The 7,983-nt window shown below is 37.5% G+C and overlaps 1 protein-coding gene across 1 annotated transcript in view; it reads left to right on the top strand.

Annotated features, from left to right (window-relative positions):
- Positions 1-286: 286 nt before the first annotated feature.
- MYPN (myopalladin) overlaps positions 287-7,983 on the top strand; it is a 101,924-nt gene continuing 94,227 nt past the window's right edge. The window contains exon 1 of the mRNA XM_004049489.4: positions 287-345. The gene's annotated coding sequence lies outside the window, so the exon portion shown is untranslated. The remainder of the gene's footprint in view (positions 346-7,983) is intronic.

The following is a 7,983-nucleotide window of genomic DNA, read 5'->3' as shown; positions in this document are numbered from 1 at the left end:
TAGGTGCTGTCCTGCTATGGAATCCCTTTGCTCAGTTTTCTCCTGTCCAATCAGGTGGAATGTTTCACAGGCACATGGTTTATACAGCTCAAAATAACTTGGGACCTGTGAGCTGACAAATGCTCTGGCTCCGGTGGTGACAGGTTGTCCAGCTTCTTACAGCCATCTTCACTGAAACTAAGGTTAACTCCTCACTCTCTATGGACGGCTACTCTCTATTTCCAAGGGCGTGAAGAATTTCCCTCTTCTCCTGTGCTTTCATCTAAAAGTTCTCCCTGGATAATTATCATTGCAGTGGAGTGCCTGGATTGGACATCCTCATCTGGGTCAACTAAAAAAAGAAAGGTAATATCCAGATTTAAGTTCACAAGTGTGTTTTGATAACAGGGCACTGACAGTGGAAAAGCGAATATTTCAAAGAACTCATTACTGTTACTTGAAATGAAACCTAGGATAACTGTCTAATTACATATGACGGGACACGAAATTAAGTGAAAAATAAAGCTTTCCACATGTAAAGATTTTGGAGGGGATTGATGAGACTCACAGAGATCACAGACTACTTGAGTTCCTAAGGAAAAATATCTCAACAGAAGAAGTTGTAACATGTTGCATATCTCATTGGCATTTTCCACACATTCGTTTATTAAAAGAATGTTGTTTATATAGAGAATATGTAAGCAATGCCTATTTCCTTTTTAAAGGAAGTTGAATCTAAAATAATATGCCTGCGTAAAGACTTTCATTTTAAATTTTTTTATCATGTAAAAGGATACGCTTGCTATATTTAGTGTTGGGAGATCTGCTCCCTGGATTAATGTACACAACAGCTGCAGAAAGTCTTGCTCAAGGGACATTGCTCTTTCTTTCTCCTTTCTCTCTCTCTCTCTCTCTCTCCGTCTCTTTCTCTCTCTCCCTTTTCAGCTGCATCAGAAAGACACTTGACAGTCAGTGGCAAATGTTTGGCCTGGTACATTGCACTATTAGCAGTAATAGATGCACATCTTGAGTTATATTTTAAAAACTGTATAAGCAAAGAAAGAGAAAAGATGGATTATTATGTATTTCCAGTCCTCAAAAGTGAACATTACAGTAATGGTGTTAAGGAATTTTAGTACCTTATCAACAGATTTTTATATGCTTATTAAAGATATTAACATCAGCTTGAAAGAAACAACACAGTCATCCAGTTTTCTTTCTCAAAAAAGTATGATTCAATTACTTTTACTTTAGTAATAATGAAATGCATCCTACAAACACTAAATTAAAAATTTGTCATAACTTTATAGTCTCTCCTTAATAATAGCAGCTCTTGAGTTCACATAAAATTCATAATCCTTTTCTAGGAAATTGAGAATGTCTATACTTACAGCTATCATAAACATATTTTTTAAAACAGAAAATAACATATACTGTCCGACACATGATTTGACAACAAGCAAAATATTTAAAATCAAGGCCACCCCAAGAAATCTGAAATATATGGATAATATACTTACAGAGGTGTCAAGAGATAAAATTATAGGCCTTACAGAATCTTATAATAATGGACTATGAAACAAACAGTTGAACACTATCCAAATTCTGGAAGTGTGTCTCTATCCCCACTTATAGTATATGGCTAATGCTACTGGAACTCATAATAATGTGTTAAAACCCCAGTCTTCCATATATCTACAATTTATAATATAGACACTACTACAATATGCTTACAAAAGCACTTTCAGTAGAACAGACACAGAACCACAATTTATGGACACAAGAAGTTGAATGAGTTTTTGTCCAAGCTGGTTTTGGAATTCATAGTGGTAGTTTTTGCAAATTTGCTTTTGAACATATGACACAACAGGTAAATCAGGTTCCATTTTGAAAGGGTTTTAATGAACTAATGTTGGTATGTGAAAAAGTGAGAGTTCAATTTTTCAACAGTTAGCTCCTACACGTAATAGGAATAGTAGACTCAGTTCACTAACCTGAAAATATAAGTCAAATGCTCCTGCCAACCCTAGAATAATTAATTTTTTTTCATTCACATTGAGATTTGACAAAGATGCTGCTGGTCTCATGGTGTTAGATAACAAGATAGAAAAATGAAAGCGTTTTCTTAACAGGTTTTCCCCTCTCCTAGGGGATGATATTTTTTAAAATATCTCTGTGGTGCTTCATGGTTGACCAAATACTTTTAAAACTACTATAACATTACCCATTTGCTTAAAGGGAACAACTTAGGTAGAGACTAAATGGTCTGTTTAGAAATTTAAGAACAATTTCAGCAGATATATTTTTGGTGGGAACAAAGGTTGGTGGGACTATTTACCTGCAGTAGCTATAGAGTTCTCAGAGTTCATGTATAACCAGAGTCACCTTGACAAGCTCTGTGCAGGCTCCCTGCTACGTAGACCTCCACTCGGAGTCACAGTGCACTCCACTGTCAGGGAGGGGCCCAATAGAGCCTCCCAACAAAGCGCTTGAACTAGAACTTGATCTTGAGATCCCTTGGGACACCTACTGCTCTCTCAATCTAGCAAATGTATTATGTCAATTTAATTAGGGAAGTTAGCTTTTTTCAAATCCTTAATTGCCTTAAAAATGACACAAATAGTAAGAAGCTGAAGAAGAATGAAAGTGTTAAATTTTTGCGTTTAAAAAATAAATATTTGAGTTGATAGGGATTGATGAAGTTTTCCCATTTGGGATTTCCTATATAACAGTTTGGTTCATTATGAATGGTGAGATCTTGAGAGTGATATAAAACCTCCTATGCCTATCACTTTTGTGACAACCACCAAACCCTTTTTCTTTTTTGATCCTAGATTCTTGAAGTCTTCTTGATTGCCTTCCATGAGACTTTCTATGGGCCATAGGATTTATTTTTTACAATATTTCTTCGCTGTCTTTCAGATTAAATAGTACCTTTGAGCTCTGGCTGCAGTGTCTTTCACTAGCGCTTCCCTACATGTTTGTCATCCTCTGGATACAAAAACATACATAATACGCTTCGTAGGAGCCAGTCTTTTTTCTCCTACTCAAACGAAATCTTTACTTTCTTTCCTACATTCTTACTTTTACCAATTCGATTAAAATAATAATAAGAAAATGGCCTACTCACCTTTGGCTTATTATCTAAAAGTCTTCATTACTTAACCTCTGCCCTTAAAGGAATGTCCCTAAACGGATTCGCATTAATTCCCTGATGGATCATCTCTGCTCGGCCTCTTTATCTCAACATTCTTTTCTGATGTATGCATTTTTCTGTATTTATCTTTTCTTCTTTCAAACTGAAAAATTTTTGAGATAATGTGTCTTATATGATTTCCATATTATTATTGACATATCATTTCCATATTCCTCAAGTTCTTACTCTGGTAATGCAGTATATACTAATTTATTAAATTACTAATGCCGTTCACACGAAAAATAGACTAGAAATAAAAGTAAGATGGGGATGATCACTGTGATAGTGAAGGGATGGATATTGTAATAGTGTACCAAGTACACTCCATCTGCACCCAGATTTTAAAAAGGTGATCTGTACATAACTCTCCAGGACTGGTTCCCATTCACTGGGATTTGGTTTTTGACCCAGCAAGAACTTCTCCAAAAGAACTGACTTAGATACTTCTCTAGGGTGATATCATTGGATATAGAAGGCAAAACCAACAGGTCAATACTGGCGTTAAAGAGAGGGAGCAAAGTCTATTTTTTCTTTCCCTAAAAAGCATTCTGGGCATATTAATTACACATCACCGGCAAAAGGTCACCTCAAATTTGCATAGTGCTCTACAGTTTTAAAGTGTTTTCACAAACAGACCTATGAAATGAGTAGGGTAGTTCTGCTCATCCCTGTTTTAGATGAGTTACTTAAACATATTTATCTTTTCCTATTCTGGCTCTCTTTACAAATAATTATTAACTATTAGGCTATTTTTGGGCCTGCCTCTAAACCAGATTTAGGTTACTTGGGAGTTCTTTGGTTTTTTCATGAATGTGCTTCCCACATTATAATGAATGTAGAGCAGTGTTTAAAGACACATGTAGCTAGGTGCAGTGGCTCATGCCTGTAATCCCAGCACTTTGGGAGGCCAAGGTGGGTGGATCACTTGAGCCCAGGAGTTGGAGACCAGCCTGAGCAACATAGGAAGACTCCATCTCTACAACAAATTTTAAAAGTTATCTGGGCATGGTAGAAAGCACCTGTAGTCCTAGCTACTTGGGAGGCTGAGGTGGGAGGATTGCTTGAGCCCCAAAGCTCAAGGCTGCAGTGAGCCATGACTGCACCACTATACCCCAGCCTGGGTGACAGAGTGAGATCTTGCCTCAAAAAAAAAAAAAAAAGACACATTAAAAAAAATAATAAATTCGTTTTTTTCAGCTTTATGAAGGTTTAATTGACAAATTAAAAATTGTATATATTTGTGGTGTACAAGGTAATGTTTTGCTGTATGTATACATTTTGCAACAATTAAATCAAGCTAATTAATATATCCATAGCCTCACATACTTACCACTTTTTTGTGTGGTGAGAAAATTGAAGCTCTACTCTTTTAGTAATATTCAAGAATACATTACATTATTACTAACTATAGTCCCCATGCTGTACAGCAAGGCTCCATAATTTATTACTTCTCCTGTGTAACTGGAAGTTTGTACCCTTTGACCAACATCTTGGCATTCCTCACACCCAGATTTGTTTTCTCATTTAAATATCTAATACTTCACAATCAGAATACTTCAGTATTTATGTTTGAATTCAAGTTACTTCATACTAGGTTTTGCCAATTCTCTGATCAATGCCCCAGCTTAAATTTTCATATTATAACTAAAAAATGAGTTTATTCCATGTATTTCCAACAACAGGGTCTTCTTAGAGCCTGAAGAAGGATAGCACCGAGTTAACATGAGTTGAAAAACATGTCCAAAGGTATCAGCCTCAAACTTTTGTTTTTATGAACCTGACTCTCTTTTTTTTTTTTTTTTTTGACAGAGTCTCGCTGTTTTGCCCAGACTGGAGTGTGGAATGCAGTGGCACAATCTCGGCTCACTGCAACTTTTGCCTCCTAGGTTCAAGCGATTCTCCTGTCTCAGCCTCCCAGGTAACTGGGATTACAGGCACCTGCCACCACGTCCAGCTAATTTTTGTACTTTTAGTAGAGACAGGGTTTCACCATGTTGACCAGGCTGGTCTCGAACACCTGACCTCAAGTGATCTGCCTGGCTCGGCCTCCCAAAGTGCAGGGATTACAGGCATGAGCCACTGTGCCCCACCATAAACCTGACTCAACATTTTCAGAAAGTTCTTAGGGCAGATCCTCTTTTCTGGAAAAGTCCTAGGGAAAAAAAATAGAGATATTTAGGAAAGTAAAGGAAGTAAAATAAGCTGTCTATGTTGCCAAATTATTTTATGTGATTTGCTAAAGTCTGTCTTGATGTTTGATGCCACATTAATTGTTTCATTTCCAATCTGGTGCCATTTCATCAATGCCATGATCTGTTTTCAAGGATAATTACTCATTCTTATTTTGAAAGTGGGAAAAAAAATCTAATTTTCCATTTTGTGAGAAACAGAAAAGAGGAAACAAACTCAAATATCACTGTGACGGGGCATGGTGGCTCACGCCTGTAATCCCAGCACTTTGGGAGGCTAAGGCAGGCGGATTACTTGAAGTCAGGAGTTTGAAACCAGCCTGGATAACTTGGTGAAACCCTGTCTCTACTAAAAACACAAAAATTAGCCAGGGGTGGTGGCACGCGCCTGGAACCCCAGCTACTCAGGAGGCTGAGGCAGGTGAGTTGCTTGAACCCAGGAGGCAGAGGTTGCAGTGAGCGGAAATTGCACCACTGCACTCCAGCCTGGGCGACAAAGTGAAACTCCATAATCAAAAAAAAAAAAAAAAAAAAAAAAAAGTCAAATGACACTCTGAATACTGCAGCTGAAAAGTCTAAGAGAACTTACAATTTTCTTTCCTGAAACCTGCTCCTGCCTCATTCCAGCAAATGATTTTGCCAATGACCTAGTTGCTCAGGGCATAAATATTGGAGTAATTCTTGACTGCTCTTTCTTTCACATCCCACTTTTAATCCATCAGCAAACCGCATTGGCTCTACTTTTAAAGACATCTCAAATATGAGCATTTCTGGCCATCTCCCATGGCTACCGCTCATTTGTCCAAGCCACCATCATCCCTTGTGTAGCATGTTGCAATTGCCTCCTAACTGATCTGCTCACTTCTACTGTTACTTCCTTCAGTTTGATTCTTTGCATAGCAGCCATGATTGAACTTTTTCAAAACCATGCCGTCTGCTTCTCAAAACCTTTAAGTGGTTTCCCTTCACACGTTTAATAAAATTTGAAGTCCTTTCCATGGTCTGCAAGACCTTAAATGATCTGGCCTTAAACCTTTCTGCCCTCATTTTCTTTGGCTCTTCTTTTTCACGCACTTCTTCGCTCACTGGGCTTGACTTAAACATACAAAACACTCACCTCTTCAGGCTTTGATGCTTACTTCTACCTCAGTCAGGAACATTTTTTTTTTACCAGATGGTCACATGAGTAACTTCTCCACTGCATTATAAGCTTTGCTTGACTTTGCTAGCTAAAATAACACACTTTGTTTCCTCCTCCATTATTCTCAATCCCCCTTTTCTATTTTATTTTTCTTCCCAACATTAATATTTTCCCTACTAGAACATCAGTTCCATTAGGATAGAGACTCTGTCTTTTGTTCACCACTGAATCCACAGTGCCTAGAACAGTGCCTGGCACATAGTAGATGCTCAATAAATATTTATTGGATGAATAAATGAATTATAGGGTACCTATAAGAGCACTTATGATTTTTTTAAGTACAAATTTTATAATAGTTATAAAATTAATGCTTAAAATAGAAAGTTTTTAAATTAATGCTTAAAAAAGAAAATAATTTTCATATTTTTTATTTTGGCTAATATTTTATCAGTTTAACAATTTATATATGCATTTTCATCTGAGAATCCTCAAAGATAGAATTGTTGTCCTATTTGACAGATGAGGTTAACTGAGATTCAGATGCATTAAGTGACTTTCTCAAGAAAACGAAGTTATTTAGTGTTGGAGCTGGGATTCAAGCCCAGGTTTCTGATCATAATCAGATGTTCTCTGATACTTCTGGTATGAAAGTAAAGCATTCCAGCCTGGTCAACATGGTGAAAACCCATCTCTATTAAAAATACAAAAATTAGCCGGGCATGGTGGCAGGTGCCTATAATCCCAGCCACTTGGGAGGCTGAGGCAGGAGAATCGCTTGAACACGGGAGACAGAGGCTGCAGTGAGCTGAGATCGTGCCATTGCACTTCAGTCTGGGCTATAAGAGCGAGAGTCTATCTCAAAAAAAAAGAAAGAAAAGAAAGAAAAAAGAAAACAAAGCATGATTTCAGTTATTTTATCCCTCATAAATAAATTTTCACTTGAAAGTCATCTTAAAGTTATGACTGCCTTTACCAGTTTATAGTTTTTCTTTGTGTCTATAAGTTTTCTTTGACCTCCTTTATCTGTCCTGTTTTATCCTACAATCAAAAGTGAAAGATAGGCCGGACATGGTGGCTCACACCTGTAATCCCAGCACTTTGGGAGGCCGAGGTAGGTAGATCACTCGAGGTCAGGAGTTCAAGACCATCCAGAGTGATCAACATGGTGAAACCCTGTCTCTACTAAAAATACAAAAATTAGCTAGGCATGGTGGCGCATGCCTGTAATCCCAGCTACTTGGGAGGCTGAGGCAGGAGAATCGCTTGAACGTGGGAGGTGGAGGTTGCAGTGAGCCAACATCACACCATTGCACTCCAGCCTGGGCAACAATAGCGAAACTCTGTCTTAAAAAAAAAAAAAAAGTGAAAGCTAATAGTAGAGTTAGCAGAAAATTCTAATGAACACATAAATTAAAAAAAAAAAAATTATTGACCACCTTCTATGTGCTATGTGGGTGCAGAGATGATGGTGTACAAAA

The sequence above is a fragment of the Gorilla gorilla genome, chromosome 8, assembly GCF_029281585.2.
Source record: "Gorilla gorilla gorilla isolate KB3781 chromosome 8, NHGRI_mGorGor1-v2.1_pri, whole genome shotgun sequence".
In the NCBI taxonomy this organism is placed as follows: domain Eukaryota; kingdom Metazoa; phylum Chordata; class Mammalia; order Primates; family Hominidae; genus Gorilla; species Gorilla gorilla.
The sequence above is the reverse complement of the archived record's forward strand: the minus strand, read 5'-3'. Positions and strand labels throughout refer to the sequence as shown.